At 56.7% G+C, this 24,159-nt stretch overlaps 1 long non-coding RNA gene across 1 annotated transcript in view; it reads right to left on the bottom strand.

The window, feature by feature from the left end:
• Positions 1-24,159, bottom strand: part of LOC123384996 — a 33,222-nt gene continuing 9,063 nt past the window's right edge. Inside the window, exons 2-3 of the long non-coding RNA XR_006596890.1 lie at positions 20,370-22,258; positions 1-672 (exon numbers count right to left, since the gene is read on the bottom strand). This is a non-coding gene — a long non-coding RNA (uncharacterized LOC123384996). The remainder of the gene's footprint in view (positions 673-20,369; positions 22,259-24,159) is intronic.

A 24,159-nucleotide genomic window follows, 5' to 3' on the forward strand; every position in this document is an offset into this window, starting at 1 on the left:
GAACATGCCAGAAACATCAAACTGGTGTGAACCTGTGGGGTCAGACCCTAACCCAGCCCCCCGGGGTGTGAGTGGAACAGCACAGGCACGTCGGAGGAGCCCCTCGGAGCCCAGAGACCCTCTCCGGAGTGGAACAGTGTGAAGATACCACCTTTTATCTATTTCTTGTAACACGTAAAGACACGCACAGCTCCGGGCCGCAGTGTCTCCATATTTATATTTGGATTGTTGTGCCTTTAATGCTGTCTATTTTCTGCCTTTTAGGTGCTCCGGCGGTTGTAACATGTTAACACTGCTCTGGAATAAGTGCTTTTTGTGAGAAGTTCATCCTCCGGGTTCAAACACATTGCATTTCCCGGTAAAATTTTATTTTGCAATTATTACACTTTTTAAGAAATTTTCATGCCACAAGATGTGAAGTCCAAAATATTTATGTTTCTGATTGTCAGTCTTTCCTTCTTCAAGATGTCGAAGTGAAAACAAAATAGACAACTCATTTTGTTGAATCAATACAGGCGTATTATCACAGCGAGATTATAATTCCGGCGCACAATACCTGCATTTTCAGAGCACAGCAAGGAGGCCGGGAGGCGCTCAGACGCACAGCAGGTAACTAGTATCAATAAAGTAGCCCAGATCTGTGTTCCAACAACACAGGGGTCGAACTTCAACCTACAAAAGTTGACGAAAAGCAGAGTTAAGGTCAAAGTCACCCCAAACCCACCTCTGGCTTTGGGGGGCGGGGGAAACTGCCGGGAGGGAGCTCGTCTGGCGTGGCCTCCTGGTGCCCGTGGCTCCACCGGGAGACCAGGGTTCATCTGGGGCCAAGGCACAGGGACTGACAGTGACACTAAAACACTGGAAGGCTACCTCCTAGACATCCATGTCTCCCTACTGCTACCCTCTCATTAGCGCCCCATTGCTGCCACCTCACACCCTCGAGACCCCTCCTTCTTCCTCCTCCCTCCTCCTCTTCCCTTCTCCTCCTCTCTCCTCCCCCTCCCTCCTTCTCGTCCTCTCTCCTCCCTCTTCCCTTCTCCCCCTCCTCCTCTCCTCCTCCCCCTCCTTCCCCCCTCCTCCTCCCTCCCCCCTCCCTCCTCCTTCCCCTCCTCTCCTCTTCCTCTCCTCCTCCCCCTCTTCCTCTTCCCTCCTCCTCCCTCCTCCCTTCTCCTCCCCCTCCTCCCTTCTCCTCCCCCTCCTCCCTCCTCCTCCCTCCTCCTCCTCCCTCTTTTCTATCCTCCCTCCTCCCCCTCCCACCTCCTCCAATTCCTCTCTCCTCTTCCTCCGTCTCCTTCTCTCTCCTCCCCCCTCTCCTCCTGCCTCTTCCCCCTCCTCCTGCCTCCTCCCCCTCTTCCTCCCCCTCCTCCCTCTCCCTCCTCCTCCCTCCTCCCCCTCCCTCCTTCTCGTCCTCCGTCCTCCTCCCTCCTCCTCCTCCTCGTCCTCCCTTTCCTCTCTCCTCCCCCTCCCTTCTTCTCATCCTCCCTCCTCCCCCTCCTCCTCCCTTCCCCCTCCCCCCTCCTTCTCATCCTCCCTCCTCCTCCTCCTCTCCTCCCCTCCCTCCTCCTCCTTCCCTTCCTCCTCCTCCCTTCTCCTCCCTCCCCCTCCCCCTCCTCCCCCTCCTCCCCCTCCTCCTCTCTTCCTCCCCCTCCTCTTCCTCTGTGCCAACATATCTCTGCACCATGGCCTCAGCATTCTGACGATCTCTTCTCCAGAAACAATTTTATAACAAACTAGAATAGGCTTCAATCGCACATAAGCAAAGCGAGACTTTATAGTATTCAAGCACACTTCTGAATGTACTGAAGATACATATAATCTGAATGTAAATTTTATGTCTATTTTGGCTCCCAGAACTTAATGACACGCAGAGTTTCCTACAATGAGTCAATAGCAGATCCCAAAATACAGAACAGTTTATTGGTTGTCTACCAAGCAAGACTTCAAGGCTTTGGGTGTGCGTGACTGGCTCTCGGGCCAAGACCACACGTGTGTTCACACACACACAGATGCCCTGTCCTTGCCCGTGGCCCAGCGCTGTACTGAGAGACAAGGCCATAAGTGTCCCTGTCACGGGAGGAGGTTACAGAGGCTTGCTGTAGGACGTCACTATTTTCAATCCTATGAGTCATCACGATATTTCCTGAAAAGAGCCACCTCAGCATGTGAGGGCAGGAAATGGCATGTGAGGCCCACGGCCGGGCCTCAAATCCACCTCCATCCACCCGTGGCCGGGGACACGTGGGTTGCTGGCAGTGCCCGTGCCGTGGCCTGCGAGCCCAGCAGATGCCAGGTCACCCTGAGCCACAGGGCAGTATTTCCAAACTCAGCAAGACAGCCTTCGAGGACATGCACCCATCTACCCCCAACCAGGGACGGGGCCACGCCCCCATTCACCACCCCGCCCCCCCTCCCCCTGGCGACAAGGTGGTGGGGCTTCGAGGGCTGGACGTTCTGAGGGCCAAGCATTGTCCCCCCACATCAAGAGGGAAGAATATGCTTGCACTCCCACAGGAGACCAGATGTGCCAAAGGCCACCGCAGCCCCGCGTGGCTCCCTTGCTGCTCGGCCCTAGCGCCCATGGCGGACAAGGATGAACGCCCGTCCCAGGCCACCCGACGCGCCAACAAGGCCACTGCTGCCAGGACCACCGGCCCTGTGCACTCTCCCAACACCCCCCATCCTCACCGCCGAGGGCCCGCCTCCTCCTCAGGGTGGGGGTGCACAGGGGATGAGGCCCAGAAATGGGTCAGGATGTCTGTTTCCCTCATTCTTAGGTGACCGAAAACCATGAAATGCGGTGGCCTGATTTTCAGGTCCTCTCCCCCATCCCAGCACCCTGACCATGGGGGCCATGTCCACACAGGCCTGTGGGAGGCACGAGATACCCCGGCAGACCACCGTACCGGCCCCATCTCTGTCTCTGGTTGCTGGTGACTCCGGGCACTCAGGCCTGGACGCAGCCGCACAGAGTGAGGCCGTGACAGCCACGTGAGTCAGGTCCCACTGCTTCCCTGGGCTCCCAGGGAGAGGCCAGCCCGCATGGACATCCCCCACCCCCAGTGGTTCCACTCAGCCTGCACGCCCACACCATGGCCAAGGTCAGCCTTCACCCCCAGAACTCCGAGGCCACTTGGAATGGGCCACAGAGCCTGCGACGACGGCCATGGGTGCAGACCTGGGTCCACCCGCACGGAAACGGGTTCCAGAGGGTTCTAGCAGGCCCCAGAGGCCCAGCTGGGCTTTGGTGGCTCGCCGGCCTGGGCCCACATGGGCCCCAAGCCAGGTATCTGTCCCCCCATCAGACATGACCTCCTCCCAGCGCCTGCACCCTGATTGCTCACCCCCTGTCAGACAGGATGTGCCAGGGGGCAGCGCCGGACCTCAAAGCTGCTTGGTGCACAGCGTCCGTCCCTTTCTCACACACACTCCGTCCCAAAAGCCCAGAACCTGGAGAACATGGCCTGGGCGTCACCCCGAAGCAGGCTGGGGACCCTCAAGGCAGAAGGGCTTCCATGGAGGGTCCCGGGAGGGTGGGGCAGGGGCAGACCAGGCTTGTCCAGGCAGTACCAGTTTAGTGCCTTGACTTTAGGCTCCCGAGTGACGGTCTGTCATTTCTTCTGGAAACATCCACCGAGGCGACTCCACCAGCAGCTCTCCAGGCCACATGGGGAAATGTGGAGCCACCGAAGCCAAGGCCTCGCATGCAGTCAGGGCCCCAAACAGGTTCAGGAGGCTCGCGGCCCTCAGTGCCCTCTCACCTTCATCAAGGGACCCATTAAAGCCCTGAAGTTCCCTTATCGTGTGGAGCCACAGCCACGGCCCCACGGCATCCCCTGCTCCAGATCTGCGGCCACAGGACCAGCAGAAGTCCCACGTCAGGGTTCTCTGCACCCAAAGTCCCACGTCAGGGTTCTCTGCGCCCGGAGCCGGCCCCTCCCCGGGCTTCCCCACCTACGTCCCTGAGCCGGTCCCCCAGCCTCTGGAAGAGGGCCCGGGAGAGGAGGTCCAGATGCGGCCACGTGTGTTGACTCTCTGAGGACCACACCTGGGCCCCAGGCGTCCCCCACCCTGTTCCAGTGCCCTGCCCAGCACCCCAAGCCGGGCCTGCGTCCACCCCGCATAGCCCCAGCGCCTCCTCTCACGTCTGCCCGCGAGGCTTCGGGTCCCGGCACAGCCGCGTTCTGGGCACTCGACCCGCTGTGTTCTTCTGGCACCTTCCAGAGGGCGCCCGCCCCAGACGGCGTGAACGCTTGTGACAGTCCCCCCACAGGGCGCACGGTCGTTCCCTAACTCGGTTCAAGATTTCTCAAGGACAGAGCTCTTGGGCGGCCCCAGCCCGCGGCCTCCTGGGCCTGTGGTGTGTGGAGGGTTATTTCACTCTTTTTAAAAATGGGACGAAAGCTACTTTTCATGGAAACCTTGGAGAGCATCCTCCACCATATTGGCGGCAGTGAAAAGACACACACACACCAGAGCAGATGGCTCAGGCTGTATTTACACAACAGGAAAGGACGTTCTGTTACTTTAATGGGCTGTTTTCCCCAAATCCTTCATCTGGACAGCACAGCATCCTGACTCAGGGCGAGCGCAGGCTGGATTCGGTCCACGGCAGGCCCCGAATGGCTCTGGCGCGGTGAGGGCGCCAAACACCAGCTCAGATCCCGCTCCCTCCCGCCCAGCCGGCCTCCTCCCCTCACGGCATCCTCCGGCTCTGTGGGCTTTTCTCCCCGAAAACGGCACTTTGAAGTGCAAGCTTCCCCAGGGCTGTTTCCTGCAGGCGTCCTCAAGGGAAGGGGACCCGGCCACACTGAGGGCAGCACTGGACTGCGGGAGGCAGGGGGCTCCCGGGCTCAGTCTGTGCCAGGCAGGGGTGCAGAGGCCAGGGCCTCTGTCCAGGGTAGCTGACGGGTGCAACGCCCGCCTCGCCTCCGGCGGGAGTGTGGGCCTGAACGGGGAGCCCACAGTGTGGATCACAGTGGAGAAGTCAGAAAATTGGAATCAGAGCAAATTGCCACAACATGTGACTAGAAAGTAAGAGCTCTCGACTGAAGGAGCGTCCAACGGCCAAATGTGGGACCACTTCAACCATAATAATAACAGATTGTGTCCCATGGGACATAATAAACACCCAAGGGCTTAGGCTGATACAGATAAATAGTTGATACATAAGGGGAAAGGGAAGCTCTTACCGCGGAATCTAACTAATAAATGTAGACTCGATGATGGAAATAGAAATCACACTTGGCAAGCGACACGGTGATAATTGTCGAAGCCAGAGCCATCAATGCCGGCAAAAACTGGTAGGTGAAAATATAACGAGGAACGGGCTATTTGCCTTGTCCCAAAATATCTTCCCATAAATACTTACTGGTTACCAAGAGGAAAAGCACAAGTTCACAGTGGAGACAACTGGCAGGCAGGGCCCTGAGCACCTGACGGAAGCAGCCTTCACCAGGGGGGGACACCTGGGCACCGGGCACCCCTCAGGCCCCACTTGGGTGGACTTCTGGCCAAAGACGCAAACTCGGGCTTATTCGTGAGGAAGCCCCAGGCAAACCCCAACTGAGCCATGTTTTGGAAAATCACAGGCCGTCCCTCTGCGAAACCGCCAAGGTCATTAAAGACAAACGTGTACGAAGGAATGGTCTCCGATGAGAGAAACACGCAGACATGGGGCCCGAGGCCAGCTCTCAGGACGGAAAAGGGACGTTTGTGAGGAGGGTGGCAACCTTTGAATCGGGTCCGTAGATTAACCAGCAAGAATGTACCGGTGCTAACTGCCTGATGTTGATATCGAGCTGTGATTCTACGAGACGGTGACACTTGGGGGAATTGAGTGAAGGGTAGGCGAGAACGCTTTAGTTTTGAAATTATTTTGTAAATCTGAGGTGATTTCTGAATGAAAAGTTACAGAATAAAGTAAGGCTGTTGACGAACAGGTGCTCCCGCGGTCTTCTCCCAGGACCTGCTTTGACCACGGGCACTGCCCACACCACACCACAACCCCTCCACCAGCGTGGGGAGACTCAAGTCCCTGCCACTCAGCTGGTGGCTGTCCACGTGGGGCCCAGGCCTCTGTGCACTGGGAAGCTGGCAGGTGTCCACTGGGCCTCATCGCCGCTGCCACCCTGCGCACTAAGAGCCATCCAGGACCCGCCCCAAGCCTCCTGCTCTCCCCTTTGGACACTAGGACCCTGCCACCCACCCAGACAGGGACTTTTCTGGAGGACAATAAGGGCCAGGACTCCGAGTCAGCCGGCTGCTCACACCCCCTCCGTGTGGACGGGTCCGGCTGCCTACGGCACCTGGACAGGAGCTCCACACCCTCATTTCCAGGTCTTGCTTTCATTGTCCTGCAAAGTGGTTCTAAGGATCACCGGGTCGAGCGTAAGGAAAGGGAGAAGCATTTTCTACAGACGCTGGTGCTGTCGCCAACAAGGGTGACGCACTCATTGTTCCCTTGGCTGAGACGCACGGTGACGTGGTTTCCGGAGCACCACAGCCCTGCGGGCCAAAACACCGGGAAGTGGATGGCACTCCTCTCCAGGTGGGTGCGAAGGAGCCGCGTGGACACAGACCTGGCACGGTGCCCAGGCCCAGGGGGCAGTCTGGGGTGGGGTGGGGGGGACGTAGGGTCTGTGCACCACCCATGGGGGGCACCGTGAGACCACCGGGTGACCCTGGGGGCGAAAGCATGCACAATGTCCGGCACAGCTAGGAGCAAGTGTGGGTGAGGGACACACAAGGAGGATGCAGTTTTGTGTCTCAGCCCCAGTGAGCAGCCCCCTCCTCACGGGACCACCGACACCTAGGCCTCGTGTTAGTGTGAACTTCACACACACACACGTGAAGTACACGCGTGCACACAGATGTGCCTGTGAATAACACGTGCACGCTCACCTACGACAGGCACAGAGAGCAACGGCACACGAACACAGCACACGTAAGGTACGTGTGAGGTGTGCACGACACTCATGGAAAAAACCCACACCCGTGTTCTGTCGTGCGTCTAAGAAGTACAACATGCAAGCATAGCAGCGTCGCGCATGAATGTCACAGACACAACACGTAATGCACACGTGCGGTACGTGTAACCCGCGTGTGAGGAGCCCACGCAAAGATGTAGGTAATATCGCACACAACACACATCGCGGCGTGCGCGGACGGCACCTGTAACATGTAGTGTAAACGTGCGACACGCTAGAACACACGTGTGTAAAATGACAGGCACCTGTGACAGCGCGTCTCCACGGCAGGCGTGGTAAACTCACAGAGCGCTAACACCTCCCCCCATTTTCTCAGAGGAGGCCGCACACACCATCGTCACACTTCGTGAGTGAGGAAGTGGTTGGTTTGCTGAGTGTCAGCTTTGGAAACATTGTCCCATTTGGGAAACCTGGCCGGTTCCGCTTTCCTGGACTCGCACGCAAGTGTGGGCGCCGGCATCTGGGCCCAGCCGCCCTGCACGGCTCACGCGAACTCCCGAGCGGCATCCAACCAGCTAGAAGCTTCCCTGGGTCATTGTCCCCGAGCCTCAGGCTTTTCCAAGAGCCCGCCCCACCCCGAGGGGCCCCTCCCACACACACCGGGCGCCTGGCCTCTCCTTCTGGAAGCCCCAAAGCCTCCTGCGGGAGTGGGAGCCGCCGGAATGAATTGCCACAGTTAGCACTTGCAGCAAGGGTCCCGCATTGTGGCCAAGGAGCATAATAAGTGTGCCGTGAAAGGAAAATACTTTTAATTAAAGCTGCTAAGAACAGTGCCAAGAAAACCGAGGCTGGAACAGGACTGGGGCCGGAGGCTCGCCCCGCACCTGCCTCTGCTGCACAGGCGGGGCGGGGCGAGCAGAGCCGGGCCAGGCAGCCCCCCACCCCCATCCTGAGCAGGCCAGTCAGAGGGGCAGAGAGCGGGCGCCACGGTGAGCAGGCCTGTGCTCCATCACGGCCAAGGTGAGCCCATCTTCTCCCCGTTCTCCTTCCTCGGAGCCTAGTGGGGACCCTGCTCTCGACCGTCAGGCTCTCACTGCTGAGCCCTCTGCTGAGCCGCCCGCGGCCAGCGCGCCCACCGTGAGCACACGCTGCTGCCCACAGGTCCTGCCCTGCTGCTGACGCTGGGGTCGCCCGGAGAGACGCGTGCACCTCAGACGGCATCCGGGGCCACAGTGATGCCAGGGAAACTTCCAGAGGCTCTTCTTGCTCCTGTTACTCGGAGACACCCGTCAACTCCAAGTAGACAGCCGGGCAAGCTGGTCGTGAGCCAGACAAGCTCAGGAGAAGGAATGGGGAGGGGTCTGTGGGGTGCTGTGAGGTCACGTTCACACCCTCCCCGGCAGAACCCGGGAGACGTGAGGGCTGCTCACTGTGGCCCTACGACCTTCGAAAGTCGGCCCCCCAAACCAGGGACGGACGTCGCAGGAAGGCGCTGGCCGGGCCGCCCCTCGGGCCACAGGTGTGCCGCGGGCACAGGGCAGTCAGCGCCTCACTCGGCTTCATTGAGACCCGTTCCTGGCACGACTTTTACCAAAAACTTCTGTCTGGCTCATCCGAATCCAGGCCGCCTCTGGTGATTTTTAGTTGCTTTAATTTAATTAACTTTCTGAGACCCAGAGCATATTGGTAAAATACAGTCCCCGGTCACATCTACACGATTGCTAACAACCTACCCAATTACAGGAGGGGGTCCTGACCTCGCACCTGGTAATTAAAATTGCTAATCACTAGCAATTATCTGGCTCGGCTTTAGAGGCGAGGGAAACCGTGTGACCCTTCGCTCACAGCGGGAACAATGTTTGTGTCCATCCCGCGCTTAGCAAAGCCGTCCTGGCCCCTGCCTCTTAAGTGCCACTAATAGGAGATCCCACAAAAGAGCTGTGACATCTGCAGGGATGTCCGGGCCCAGGTCTGCGCACACAGGTGCTGGCATAAGGCTGCCAAAGCGGGAGCCCCGAGCAGGAAAATGTACCAATAATGAAGCGCCTTCGCAGCCGGCCTCTCAGCCAGGACCCGGCCCCAGCCCTCGGGGAGCGGCGCACGACCAGGCCTTTTGTCCTGCAGGCCCGCCTGGTCAAAAGCACTGGATGGGATTTCTTTTTTTTATCTTCTCTTTAATGAGTCTTCTCCGTGCTCCAGCAGAAGTGAAAGATGTTGCCTAGTCTTTTATTTTGCAGGGAGCCTGGGCTTTCTCCCCCCATCTCAGAGGGCGGAGGGTCTGTTTTCACTGCTGGGCTGAAGTGGTTCTTGGACAAGACCGGCTGTGACCGGCTGCTGGGAAGAGGCCCTCAACTAGTTCAGGCTCCCAAGAGGTGGCTTCACACAGCCCCGGGGCCCAGCGGGGGCTCCCAGGGCCCTGCCTCTCCATCCGGGTTCCCGTCCTGCAGGCGCACACGCGCCTGCACTTTCCCCCTGGCCGTCTGAGGAGGAGATGGCCGGGCTTGGACATACGAGGTCATCAGCACAATACGGGGACCTACGTGACCCGGACTCAGCCACCGGCAGACAGCAGGGGACACTCCCAGGGGACTTTCGTGCCGGCTGAGGACGGTGACGGGAAAGTCAGTGCAACACCCCGTTTGGCCCTTTATAAAAACATAAAGTAGAATTAAGTACCACGGATTCTAAAGTATGCCTTCTAAGGAAAAGATAAAAAGAAAACACATAAAATGAAATGCCTTCCCGTGTTTGGCTCCCCACTTAGCCCTCTCTCAGCCCGTCTTTCCCTCTCTCTGGAACCCAGGGGTCTGCCCTAGGCTCTCCCCAGAGTGTGGCCATGGGACCCCGGGGTGTCCAGCACCTTCTGGGGGTCAGCAAGGTTGGAGTTGTTTTCCCGACAACGCTGAGATGCTCCCGGCCTTTTCACCATGTGGACATCTGCACCGACGCCCCAAAGCAACAGCGGGTCAACTTCGGGGACCTCAGGGTGAACCAGGGCAGCGGCACCCAAGTGTCTGGTGTCATCACTGTGCTGGCCACCATCACCCTCAGAGCAGGCCCAGAAAATGCCAGTTGCACTTAACAATGTGCTTGATGAAGTCATTTTATGAAGTCTGAACGCACAAGAACGCGGGGCTAGCCTCCCAGGCGAGACACCCGAGCACCCCTGTGGCCTCAGTGCGCAGAAGGGCCAGCGCGCGGCCAATGCTGTGCAGTCCCCATCTCAAAACTCTTCATTTGTCCTTAAACAAGAGCCCCGCACTGTCCTTTTGCACCCAGTCCAGAGTCCGGGTTTTCCACGAAGGCTCTTCGTAGGACATCGGCAGTGCCGTGCACGAGGCACACGTGTGCACACGGCACGAGAGAGCCGCGCTACCGTGAGGAAAAGGACACCGTGCCGCCGTCTGAGCTGCAAGCGAACTGGCCGCTCCCTCGTGGAACATCCCTCTTCCTTAAAAGACCCACCGGCAGCTCAAGGTTCAGACCCGGCTGTTGGGCAGAGACATTGTCCCGGGGAAAAGGGCAGTGCTTGCCTGGATCTTTAAGGAGAGAAGCTGGCAGTTACCATGTGGCCTTTCAAGCAAAAACCAAAGAAAACGGATCTGTGCCCCTGAGCCTGACACACTTGCCTCCTAACGGTGTCTCATCTTTTCTGGCGAGGTCAGTGGGGCTACCAAGGAAGGTGATCTTTTCTGATATTGCATGACGATGTGTGTCAACACCTGGAAAATCTACGTCACTCTTCTGCCAAACGGGCAAAAGATGTGCTCAGAGCCCAAGACAGAGCAACGGGCTCTAACGTGACAGCGTGGGAACAGCTCACCGCGAGGGTTTTAGACCCCACCGCATAAACACCCTGGAGGAAGCCGCCACACGTTGCGGTTTAGTGCGGCCTCAACGAATATCCACATTCACCTGAAAAAGCTGTTGAGATGCCCTTCCTGTCTCCAACCAGGGGTTCCGTGTTGGGCTCCGACGACAGAAATACAAGAACTTATTTTCTGTTCTCTTAACACTAATGGCATTTCCCAAATGAACATCTATCACTTTAAAATCCGGTGTTACTTTGGCAATAGAAAAATATGCTGTTTTATTTTTAAAAGAATGAGTGCTCTCCTAGCTAATTGATCCACAGGAACTGACGAACTTGATACTATATTCCGAAGCTCTATAATGAGTTCTTGCTGAGACACGAGCAAGGGTCATTCCTGGAAGAAACCACCCTGGTTCTCAGAAGGGCGGCCCAGAGACGTGAAATCCCAACTCTGAGCCCAGAGCCCTGGGAAACAAGCGTAACCAAAAAGCATTTCCTTATTTATGAGAACCACAGTGCTTTCTTTTTAGAGTAATAGGTTATTTAATCCAATATATCCACACTGTTACCAAGTCGAAATGCAATCAATACACAATTGCAAATGAGACATTTTGCGTTACTGGCGTCGAGTCCCCTGTCTCGGGGCAGCTCGCCCCCAAAGCCCCTCCCCATCAGACTCGTGGAGCACCGTGGTCCATGGCTGCTGTGCTCACATCGCAGTTTTGGCCTCGGAAGCAGGCTGGTTGTCATCTGTGTGTGTCCCCACTGGGCCGTGGAAAGAGCTTCCCACGTGATCTGAAATTGGCCTGGGAGCCAGAGAGCGGGGGGCGGGGCTCTCCACTTTGCTCTGGCCAGCAGCAGAGGCCCCGCCTGCACCTGCCTGGCTCTGCCTCAGGCCCCACAGGCTGTCCTCAGGACCTCCAGCGAGACCCTGTGTGGAGCCCCCTCCCTGAACTGCACACGGTCTGCAGTCTAGGACAAGAAATATCCAGCCAAGCTTCCAGCCACCCCCCCCCCACCCAGGACATGGCTCCCCTAGAGGACAGCTTACACAGGGTATCCAGACCACTCGCCCTCCAAGGACATCTGCCCTCCTCTGGCCTGATTTCTGGTCTGGGAGCCACAGAGCCATACCTACCCTCCCCCCTCTCAGTCTCCGACCAAGTCAGTTTCTGAGGGTAGATTTCTTTTCCACTTTTTAAACCATTTCTCAGCAATCCTACGGCTTCTCCCCCATGGTCTCTCTCTGGATTTAGGCTGGCCTCCACCACCGGCCTCCCTGCCATCTATGCTCCATGCTACCACCCGGGACTCAGGGTCCGTCCACCCACGGCAGGGCGTGGGGGGCTGATGGGGCCTCCCTGACCGCTGACTCCCCTGCCAAGCAGCCAAATCCCCAGTGCCTCGGGGTCTGGGAACTTCGGGCTCAGTGACACTATCTCTACCCCAGTTTCTAGTCACCAAAGGTTCCCCTCCAGGAGGCTGGAGAGGCGGGACTCCAGGTCCTCAGCCACGCACCCCAAGATGCCCACAGCCTCAGATGGGCTTGCCTTGAAGAAGGCCACCCCTCACTGCCACTGTCAGCTCCGGAGGGAGGGGGCCAGCTGTGGGGCGGTGCCGACACGGCTGCACGTGCCAGAGCCACCAGAGGAGCCCCGGGGCTGTGCGACCCACAGCAGGATGGCCCTGCCAGCAGCAGGCCTTCTCCACCACGGCAGCGCCATCAACCTCGGGCAAGTCGCTTCACCTGTGAGATCCTTCAGTGGGACTGCGGTGGAAACTGGACACAGTAAGTGGGGCACCAACACCATGCCCTGCTCTCCAAATGTGATCAGTGAGCGGTGGGAGCCTGTGTTATGTCAGTGCACCCAACCGCTCCCAGTCCGGTGAGCCCTCTGCTGCTACCAACCCGTGTGTGCATGTGTGTGTGCACGTGCACGTGTTACCAACCCGTGTGTGCACGTGTGTGCGTGTCACCAACCTGTATGTGCACGTGTGCGTGTGTGCGCACGTGTGTTACCAACCCGTGTGTGCACGTGTGTGTGCATGTTACCAACCCGTGTGTGTCACCAACCTATGCGGGCACGTGTCCGTGCACACACGTGTGTTACCAACCCATGTGCACGTGTGTGTGCATGTTACCAACCTGTGTGTGTGTGCGTGTGTGTCACCCTGTGTGTGCATATGTGCATGTGCGTGTTACCAACCTGTGTGTGCACTGTGTGCATGTCACCAACCTGTGTGGGCACGTGTGCGTGTGTGTGCCAGTGTGTGTTACCAACCCGTGTGTGCACGTGTGTGTGTGCATGCACATGTTACCAACCCGTGTGTGTGCACGTGTGTACGTGTCACCAACCTGTGTGTGCATGTGTGCGTGTGTGCGCACGTGTGTTACCAACCCGTGTGTGCATGTGTGCGTGTGCATGTTACCAACCTGTGTGCATGTGTGCATGTTACCAACCTGTGTGTGTGCGTGTGTGCATGTGTCACCAACCTGTGTGTGCACATGTGCATGTGTGTGCCCGCGTGTGTTACCAACCCGTGTGTGCATGCATGTGTGCACATGTGCATGTGTGTGTTACCAACCCGTGTGTGCATGCATGTGTGCACGTGTGCATGTGTGTGTTACCAACCCGTGTGTGCACGTGTACATGTGTATGTTACCAACCCGTGAGTGCACGTGTGCGTGTGCATGTTACCAACCCGTGTGTGTGCATGTGTGCCCATGTGTGTTACCAACCCGTGTGTGCACGTGTGTGTGTGACCAACCCATGTGCATGCATGTGCGTGTGTTACCAACCCGTGTGTGCATTGTGTGTGTATTTGTGCATGTGTGCACATATGCATGTGTGCATGTGTTATCAACCATGTGTGCGCATGTGCATGCATGCATGTGTGCGTGTGTGCCTGTACATGTGTGTGCATTCATGTATGCATGCATGCTTGTATGTGTGCACGCATGTGCACGTGTGTGCGTGTTTGTGTGTACACACACGGGGGGAGCAGATACAAATGAACAAGTAACAATATCTACACCTGTGATGATTGATTTTCTGTGTCAACTTGGCTGGGCTCAGAGGTGCCAGGATGGCTGATAAAATATTATTTGTGCCGAGTCTGTGAGGGCGCTTCCGGAAGAGCCCAGCGTCGGCAGTGCTGGGCTGAGTGGACACACCTTCACCCACACAGGCAGCCCCATCCAATCTGTGGAAGACCCAAAAAGAGCAAACGGGCAGAGGGAGGGCATCTTCGCTCTGCCTCTGCTGGGGCACCCGTCCTCCTGGCACCTCTAGTTCTCTGGCCGTCGGGTCTGGACAGGGACGCCCCCTCTGCACCCCGGCTGCCCTGCGCCTGCAGCTTGCAGACAGCAGGTGGTGGCTGGGCCTCCACGACCACAGGAGCCCGGTCCCCGAACAATGCTCTCCCTGTCCATCTCTGTCTGTCCACTTGTCCTCCTTCTGGGAGAGCAGCTCACCTGAGCTCGTGGTTAAGAGAAGCAAATCTAGAAGATTCCTTTCTCCCACATGACATGCCATAGCTTCCTCTCTTGCTAAATGTGCATTTCTATTTCACACATCTTACTAAAATTTCTCTAGTTTAAGTTCCTGAAAGAGCAGGCCCTCTACTGCCATGAAACTGCCACAAAACATTGCTTTCTTTTTTTCTCTCTCTCTTTTCCCTTCCCTTCTCTTCCCTTCCCTTTCCTTTTATCTTTTCTTTTTTAGCTCCTCGGGTCTCCAAACTGCAAGCCAGGATGAGACCCCTCTCTTCATTTGGCCTGTAGGGACAAGACCCCTGAACCGGGTCTCATGAAGGACCCGACCATTCCTCCGGATGCCTGTCCCTCTGCTGTCCCCAGCAAAGGAGCGTTATCCTTTGCAAAGGAGCGTGCACGTACGTGAAAGTCCATTTGTCAGGATCACATTAGGAAAGCCTCGGAGGACTCCGTCTGCATGTGCCCGGGATTCTGATGCTAATTCAATTCTGCAGGGATGAGCAGCTAATGTGAAGGATGGGACCGCGCTGATACCCCTGTGACCCGAAGGAGAAGCTTCCGGGCCACTGCAAGCTGCTGCAGGTGGGGCAGCCTCGCTTTACAATCTCCCAAAAGGTAATAAACCGATCTGTACAAGTACCACTGACGCCTCACATGACAGCTCTCCCAGGAGCTCAGTGGCCTTGCCTAATTAGCCACATAATAACTGGGAGCTTCTCCCCACAAACTGGACGTGGATGCCATGCCCTCCCCCACACCCGTGTCACAGACGCTCTGAGCAGCAGGAGTGGTCACAGGAAAAAGTCTAACATGCCTCCCACTTCTGGACGAAAAGACACGTGTGGAATCAGCCCTGCTGCCCAGGATGCACAGCCCTCACGTCTCCAGACTTATGCTTTCCAACAGGCCCCCGACGCGGGCTTTTCCGTCCTGTGTGGAAACTCCACACTTGCTGCTCAGGAGCACGGCGGACAACTGCTCAATTTCCAACAAGGAACCTCCTGTGGCCACCCCCTGGGACCCGTGGTTTCCACGGTTTTCTGGAGTCACCGTGATGACATCATGATCCCAGTCATGTGAGTTGAAGACCCCAGGGTCAGGGCCTTCCACACACCATAAAGACCACCATCTCGGCATTTCTGAGCGTGCGGCACGCTGTCGTGGGCGGGATCTGCAGAACGTTTCCGTCCTGGGGAGCAGAGACCCCGCCTACAGCCCTTGAACCACAACCCCTATCCCCTCCAGCCCCAGGCAGCCATGCCAGGCGTCGGCTTCTGAAATTATCGAGGAGGGTCTAATAAGAGAACATGGAAAGAAAGCAGGTAAGCACCGTCTAGGAGGGAAGATCCCCGCCATCCTGGGGTCTGGGCCTGAGCCCACACGGACCCAGGCAGAGTGCATCACCAGTGAGAGCTGCTTCCCTGGACCCGAGACCTTTTCCAGAAGGCTCATCCTTCAGACGGTTGTGGCTGGTCTCCTGCACAAAAGGTGCAAATACACATACAATCAAGCCTTCCATTAAGTCGAGTTGCCGTCTACCAGTAATTCTGGAACTTGCCAGAACTATTTGCTTTTGTGTGCTGGGTTACCTCTGTTCACTTACAGGCTTGAGGTGCTATTTTAAACATTTGCCATTTGGATAACACAGGGTCACAGGCCCAACACCCTGCCCGGATCCTGTTGCCGCGGCTGTGCACTCAGCGTGAGCACACACATAGCCGAGACCGGTCCGGAGACACAGAAGGTGCCGGCACGTCCTGAACCCTACAGCACAGACCCGTCTCTACCCGGGTGTCGACACTGTGCTCTTCGCACACACAGGAGCTAAACAACCTCATTCACTATGTGGCTCTCATACAGCCCACAAGCTTTGCAAGATGTGTTCTAAGGCCGCTGTTCCACGAGAACCGGCGGCGGCCAGGAGAGCGCTGTTGTCAGGGGGTGCTGTGGCCCTGAGCTCGGGTCGGCTGTCCCCAGCAGGCCGGCAGGGATGAAGCCCCACACACAGGAACCTGGGAATCTTGACCCAGGAGAACGCGTTCCCCGCCAGCTTCTGTGCGGACGGCCTGTAAATGAGATGCCGTCCCCACCAGGTTGAAATGCCCTGGTGGTGCTAGGACATCCAGGCTTTGCCACGACTGTGTCACCCGGCTGACACGAGGCCTCCCCAGGTCCCTCTGGGGACACTGAGGGACGCCGCCCTCCAGTGGCCGGGCCACCCTGTCATCACTCATCAGAGGCCTCAGAAAAATCACCTTGAACGCTGAGGCAGGAGAGAGAGGCAATCCCCTGTGATTGATAGCACTAAATACGAAACCGCATGTACCTTGTCCGTGAAGCATGGAATCATGCGCATTGTCACCGGGGGAGATGAATGGAACTTGAGATAACCCTGGCAAATTAGGCGTATGTTAGCGTTAAGCTTTGTCAGTAAGCAGGCTATAAATTACAGACATATTGTAACTCCATAAACTCTTCTAATGAATTGAATGATGGCGGTAATTTAATGCGGAACATGCCAGCTTAACCCTTTTAAGAAATTAGCCCCAGGTCTCCACCACGCAACCAGCCAAAGTGCATTTTCAAAGTTGGTGCTTAGATCTCCCGAGAGAGCATATACAGAGGGCTGTGAGAACTTTTGAAATTTTCCTGGATATTAAAAACAAATGTCCAAGAGCCTCTGAGTAATTACATTATTTCATAGTTAATTCTTTCCTGAGCTTTTTCTCCCCCCACACATAATCTTCATTATAGTCCTTTTTTTTCCCCCTAAAACGATCGCACTAAATATATGGAAGCCATAAGCCCCAGCGTGCAGTGCATTTCTGGGTGATTATTGAACCCATCGGGGGGTACCAGGAGCTCTGCGGCTGAAGGCATAGAGACTTTAACCCGAAAGGGGGGCAGGAATCCCACATAAATGCACTACCTGCGGTGTCTTGTTGCAATAATGAAGCGGAATTTATAAATAAGAATCAGGTGCAAGGCAGAGCCTGTGCACTTTCCGGCCGTCACTGACAGAGGCAAGACACCCGTGACAGCTGAGTCGTGATGTGAAGCTGTTTCAGAATCTGCTGTATATTTTAGTGGAAGTTGCATGTAGAAATAACTGACAAATCAGTGTTGATCCAAAGAAAACTTTAAATTCAAATGGGAAAATTAAAGGTAATATGTCATTATTTAGAGTGTGTTGGCACAGTAAAAAGCATTCTTTAGCTTTTACTCAAATGGAAGGATGCAAAACAGCGCCAGTGGACGTAATTACTGCATAACAGGTACCACTCGGCTCCTAATGTTACAAAACTAGGAATTTTTAAAATAAATGACCCCTCTATGGGTGTGTTTTCTCTTTACAGAACACAATTATCTCTTGCTGGATGTGTTAAGCATGCTCTGTCCTGCGTCACGGGGTGGCTGGTCTCATCACACACACACACACACACACACACACACACACACATGCGGCACAAAACTCCAGCCAGACCTCAGCGCCCCCCGGGTTGTACAGAAGTAGATGCGCAATATGGTCTCCGGCTCCGGCAGGAGTGTCCACGGGGCGCTTGTGTTGAGCTGGACCACGGCCTTTACGCTGGTGGGAGGGACGAGCGACAATTACCCATGTGTCTTGGGTGTTACCACCGCACCCCTAGCCCTAGGGATCTTCCAGTACCTTGAAGAAAAGGGTCAGAATATTGTCTGTTTCAGTAACTTCTGAAACACGATCACTGAAGAATCTGAATTCTTTACCTAAAAAGTGAAGTCCAGGAAAACAATCTGTGTGTCGCTTGCTGCAAAGACAGAAGACAAGAAATAAACTCTGAAATCCCAAATTTCCTTCTGGGAGTCTGGATTCCTTCTTTTGTTAAATTGGACCCTAAAGGTCTAAGCTCCATAAATAGGCGTCATTCCAACCTCCTGACAGAAGAGCCTTGCAGACGTTTTCTGAGGTCATGGGTCCCGCTCTGCACACCTGCGGGCTCTCTGCAAGGGGCCGTGGCCGAGACGGTGCGCTCGCGGTGGAAAGAAGTGGGTGCTGCTGGGCTTCCGCCCTCCACGTGCTGGCACCACCTGTGGCCGTGAGGGCCTCCAGCGGACTCCGGGCTCTGCCAGCACAAAGTCACCGTCGACACCGCGTTTCACGAATTTCTCAGCCCACAAGGGTGGCTGCAGGCCCTGATGGCTTATTCCCTCTGGCTGCAGAAGACTTAAAGTCACAGATTCCACCTGAAACCCCCCTTGGAGGCTCTCTCAGAAGACGCAGCCTCAGCTCCCTCCCCTGGGCCCTGGGTCTGGAATCGGCACCGCGGCCCAGCCACCTCGCTGGCCAGCCTTCCCTGCCCTGTCCCCACAGACCTGTCCCCAAACACCTAGCATAGGGGACACCATGCCAGCCCCGCAACAGCAATTCCCCTCTTTGTGCGTCTTGCCGAGTCTCATGTGAACACCACGACTGTTAGCACCTTGTTCTTCAGCGTGAGGCCCGGGACCCGGGCATCACCTCTGCCGGGAGCTTGTGAGAACTGCCATCGCGGGCGCCTGCTGGGCCCTGCACGTCCTGCATCTATTGGGATCCACAGGCCACCTGCGCACAGAGGTTTGAGGCACCGCCATCGGGCCTTGGGGAGCTGGGTCGGGGCTGATGACGCTCGGCTGTGCGCAGATGGCGGCGGGAGGGAGGAGGCGGGCACTGACAACTCTGGGCCTGACTTTTAAGCTAACACACTAACCCCACACATGGCTGATGGGAGAGCGAGCCACGCCCAGGAGCAATTCTGGGGCGGTCAGGGGATCAAGGAAATCATGGCCCAAACACATCATCCTGGTTTTCAAATGGCCGCCACGCTGGAGGGTTGGGTCCCACGGACACGGGCTCCTGAGGACAGTGAGAGCAGCACCCCTCCCGCCCGATGGAACGCAGGGGTATGTGAGGCCGGGCCCCCGGCGATTGTGCCGGGTGTGAGTCCAGAGCGCCGCCTCGTGAGCGGACTCCAGTAGCAGCATCTGCACATCTCTGTGCACTGCCCGAGAACGACAAAGAGATGCCCGGCAGCCAAGGTCCTCGCCAGCCTGAGAGCTGCCCGATGGTGCGGCTCCCCGGCCACGGCCATCCAGGCGCCAAGTGGGCAGGGAGGAGGGGCTGTGATGGTGGTCGGGGCGGGGCACACCCGTGCATCTGTCTCACTGACATGTGCACCGTGATGCACACATCATGGCTCTGGTTTTGTTTTTTCTAGTGTTTATACCTGAGAGAGAGAGAGAGAGAGAGAGCGCAGGGGAGCAGCAGAGAGAGGGAGACACCGAATCCTAGCAGGCTCTAGGCTCCAAGCTGTCAGCACAGAGCTCAACGCGGGGCTCGATCCCCCTCGATCATGACCCGGACCGAAGTCGGAGGCCTAACGGACTGAGCCCCCCGGCGCCCCTCTGGCCTTGGTTTTGAATGAACTAGGAATTGAGTCATCACTTCTGTCTGCAGAGAACAAGAAAGTCCTCACAAACCAGTGCACACCTGAGCGGCCTCTGCAAAGCAAGCCAGATTTGGGTATCTTCTCTCTAACAAGGGTCCTACTCCTGGTTCTGTCCTCCAAATGTCACTGCGTGTGGGACACCGGCCAGTGCTCTCCTCTGGCCCCTCATGGGGACAAACTGGAGGAAAGTCTGGATTTTTTGTGCCTTCCCTTGGTCCAGAGGCCCCTCCTGTGGGCTCGGGAGCCTGACAACCTTCCCCCTGAACCGACTCACTCTGCCCTGCACCCTGCAGGACCCAAGGAGCCACACCTGAGTCCCCGTCACTGGCCACGGAGGGCACCTGGGCCCATCTTGTCTTGGGCACAATGGGTGTTGCCGGCTTCCCAGAGCCCCTGAGAGCAGGGCGCAGGCTCTCACGATGGGCTGCTCTCCTGGCATGGCCAGTGCCCCACGTGTGGACCCCACACCTCTGCATACGGCCCTGGCCCACAGGACTGGCCCGCTCAGCCTGGTCGCCCCGTGATACTCACCGTCCAGGGGAGGAGTGACACCCGGGCCCCCATTCTGCTGCCAACAGCCCAGGAGGCAATGGGCCGCGAGGGCCGAAGCAGCCTCAGTGTTTTCCTTCGTCAAGGAGGAGCTCCAGAACGCCCCGGCCAGCACCCACCTTCCGCAGTTACAGACATCACTGTCCGCAGCTGCCTCCCCTTTTCCGCGTGTGATGGTGTGCTTGCACTTGGCTCCCAGGCAGTGTGCAATCCAGATCCGTGTTCAGTCCCCGCCAGTTGTGTATGGCTGCAGTGCTGGTGCAAGGCTCTGGATGGCTGTACATGGTCGTGCACGGCTGTGGGTGGTCAGATGGTCACGTGATTGTGGATGCACGTGGTTGTGCATAGTTCTGTATGGCTGCAATGCTGGCATGCAGTTGTGAATGTTTCTAGCAGCCCTTCTGGTGTGAGCAGGGTTCAGCTCTACTCTGGCAAATGAGACCCTGCAAACACCACCTTCCTCACGTGGACCATAATGTTTATGCCGCGGATCTTACACCCAGACATCAGTGCAGCCCAGCAAAGCCCGAACTTCGTGGCTGAAAACAACAGCGTACGATCACCTCCATGGTGCTGGGCTGATAGGCGTGGCTAGGGGCTCTCCCTCGGGACCCCCACTTGGCGTCAGCTGGGAAATGATGCTGGCGGTGTTGGAAGGCACCCGCGTGGCTGGTCTGGACCCAAGCGTGGGTGGTGGGACTGCCGGGCACTTGTCGCCTTGCTGTGTCCTCAGCCTGTCCCTTCACATCCAGAAAACGTGTTGAGTTACCCAAGTCTCACATATTATTCCTCAAAAATTAGTTATAATAGCTCAAAAACCCACAGCCGCTGCAAAATACCTCAGGATTGTGCAGCAGTGTCGGGGAAGCTCCCGCCGTAGCAGCAACGAATTGGGGCTCTCGCGCGGGGGTGCAAAGCCTCCCAGGGCAGGGCGGGCCCTTCGCTTTGTCCATTTATTTGATCAGATCTTTGTGAAGAGCTGCTCACCAGTCTGGACGGTCGTGCCCCAGGCACCTGACAGCACTGTGGCTGGTGTGTGCAACGCACAGACAGGACACGTCTGCGGATCAGCGTGTGCTCCTAGGGGCCCGTCTCTACGAATATAACGTGAGTATAAACAGACTTACCAGCCGTCGCTTCAAACATCAGCCATCAGATGTCAACAACACCCAGCCGGACACGCTCCCCTTCTCTTAAACTCAAACGACTCCTTTCAAGGAGGCAAATGCCTGTCCCCTTCCCTGTGCCCAGGGATTCACACTTGGAAACACGTCAGTTTCCTCTTCTGACAGTCTGTTTCCATTTCCTCTATTGAGTCAGCCATCATACTGTTCTCCACATGTGGGTTAGTCGTTCCAGGTAAAGAGAGGTTAGTGCTATCTGTCGTGAAACAGTGAGGTGGAATCGGCAGCCCTGGGGGCCTTGCTCTGTAGCACATTCCAGTTGCTGGCTGATAGATGATGCATCCACGCAGGCAGCTCTCTGCTCTCTCCACAGAAAACACACACGTTTCCTGCGACAAGTAAGTAAATAGCTCTCAGATAAAGCCCGAAGGCTGTCTACAGTCTCTTCATGCCCACCCTGGAAAGCTGCTGGCTACTAAAGCCATCAAAGTTTGGACTCCGACCTGACCGCACAAAGACAGTAAACAGCGAGAACCTGCCTTGTACTATGAGCTGCAGCAGCTTTAGAACGAGCAGCTCTCAGAGGCTCCAGAACGGACCCAACCCCAGAGGCTTGCATCCGTCAGGTGCTCCAGAGGACAGCTCAGTAAGGACACCTGGCCCTTTGAAAGGAGGCATCAATCTTGTTGCTTAACCCTCAAAACATACACTGATTTCAGTCAAAGGAGAGCAAAGCTGTTTCAGAAATTCTTAATAGCCTCCCTTCTTGAGGATGCTTCACCTTGGAAACTTCCACTGACTTCTCCTCTCAGACGCCCACGAGGAGCCGGTAGATGCTGCCTGGCGATCAGAACTTAATGGTACAATGAGGCAGCTCCCAAACCCTGTTGACAGAAGAAGAGAAAATCTTAAAACACTTTCAGAAGTCAAATCAGTGGGCAGCAAGACAGAATAAAATCGGGAGGGAAAGAACAGGGTGGCTGGGGAAGAGGAGAAGAGATGTTGTCACTTAGATTTGAGTGGGATGGAATGGCTAGAAAATACCAGAAAGTCACGGAAATGCTCTCCAGGGCTGAGATGTCTATGCCAACGCGAAGACACCATCACCCATAGGACACTTATCACTCCTTTAATCCTCATTCCCACCGGGGGTATGAGCATCAGCAGCCCCATTGTACAGATGGGGAAACCGAGGCACCGGGAGTCCCAGCTCCTGCCTGAGGTCACAGATGACCTGAGCTCAGCGGTCCGGCTCCTAAACATGGTGTTCCCACCTCTTCCACACCCACAGACACAGCCAGTATTTGAAAAGAGGTGCAGGGTGCTAGGGGGTGGGGTACAGAGGAGGGGGGGCAGGGTCTGCAGGAAGGTGAGGGCAGGTGCAGGGGTGCAGGGTGCTGGCGTGCAGGGTGCTAGGGGGTGGGGTACAGAGGGGGAACAGGGTCTGCAGGAAGGTGAGGGAGGGTGCAGGGGTGCAGGTTGCTGGGGGTGGGGTACAGAATGGGGGCAGGGTCTGCAGGAAGGTGAGGGAGGGTGCAGGGTGCAGGGTGCAGGGGTGCAGGGTGCTGAGGGTGGGGTATAGAGGGGGAACAAGGTCTGCAGGAAGGTGAGGGAGGGTGAAGGGGTGCAGGGTGCAGTGGTGCAGGGTGCTGGGGGTGGGGTACAGAGGGGGGGCAGGGTCTGTAGGAAGGTGAGGGCAGGTGCAGGGGTGCAGGGTGCTGGGGGATGGGGTTCAGAGGAGGGGGGCAGGGTCTGCAGGAAAGTGAGGGTGGGTGCAGGGGTGCAGGCCCTTGCCTGGGCTGTGGGGTCACATTGGAGATATTCCAGAAGCTGACTCGTTTTACTTGGCAGCACGTACTTAGGTGTGCTACGGGGTCAACGTAGATGGAAGATGTGTGCAAGTGGGGTGCAAGTGCAGCTGGAGAAAGGTGGGAAGGAAAATCTGGGTGGGGTGTTACCACTGGGGCTTGGCCAGCCCGCCATGCCACTGCTGTGACTAAGACCTTACATGGCCATCTCTCCTGGCCCGGCCCCTCCCCCCTCCTCTGCCTCCTGGCTCCCGGCCCACCCCCTCTTCCTGTCTCAGTCTTCTGCATGTGCCCAGAGGGGAGCGGACCCCAAAACGGGGAGCACTGGGGATGGGGCAGGCTCTCTGAGGGTGGGATGACCTCAGGTCCCAGCGGCATGAGGAGCCGTTCCCCAAAGCCAGCACGGTGACCTGGAGCTTCTCCAGAAGGAGTGGCATCCACAGCAGGTGGCCCCATCAGTCCCCCAGTGGCACGCACCCCTTAGCGACTGCCACCCTCGACCTGGCGTCCTGACGTGAAATTTGCACGGCGGAGAAATGCATCTAACACCATAACAAGACCAAACTCTGATGAGGCTTCGCTCCCTTCAAAATGAAATGAAATTTGAAACCTTCAAGTTCAAAACAAAATTGTAAGATTAGGTTTTTATTAATGTAGATATTTGCATGGTTATGCTCAGCCAAGTTTTTCCTTCCTTTGCCGGGGTGGGGGGCGGTGGTGGGGGCTAGCCACTGAGCACACCAGTTGGCCGTTTGCAAAGAGAGAACTTGTAAGTGGCCTGGCCTCCTATTCCCATCAGTGTCCTTCCTCCAAATGACACAGTAATGGCTTCGTGGGAAGCAGAGCGTCCGTCATCCGATTGCCAGGGCTCAGGAACCAGCATCTTTTTTTTAAGATCAAAATTCATTTGGAAAACTGGACTCAGTTATTTCAAACGACAGTCTGAGGAGACGTGTGCCTGGAAGTATTTGGAGCTG

Source organism: Felis catus, chromosome A1 (genome assembly GCF_018350175.1).
Source record: "Felis catus isolate Fca126 chromosome A1, F.catus_Fca126_mat1.0, whole genome shotgun sequence".
Taxonomy (NCBI): domain Eukaryota; kingdom Metazoa; phylum Chordata; class Mammalia; order Carnivora; family Felidae; genus Felis; species Felis catus.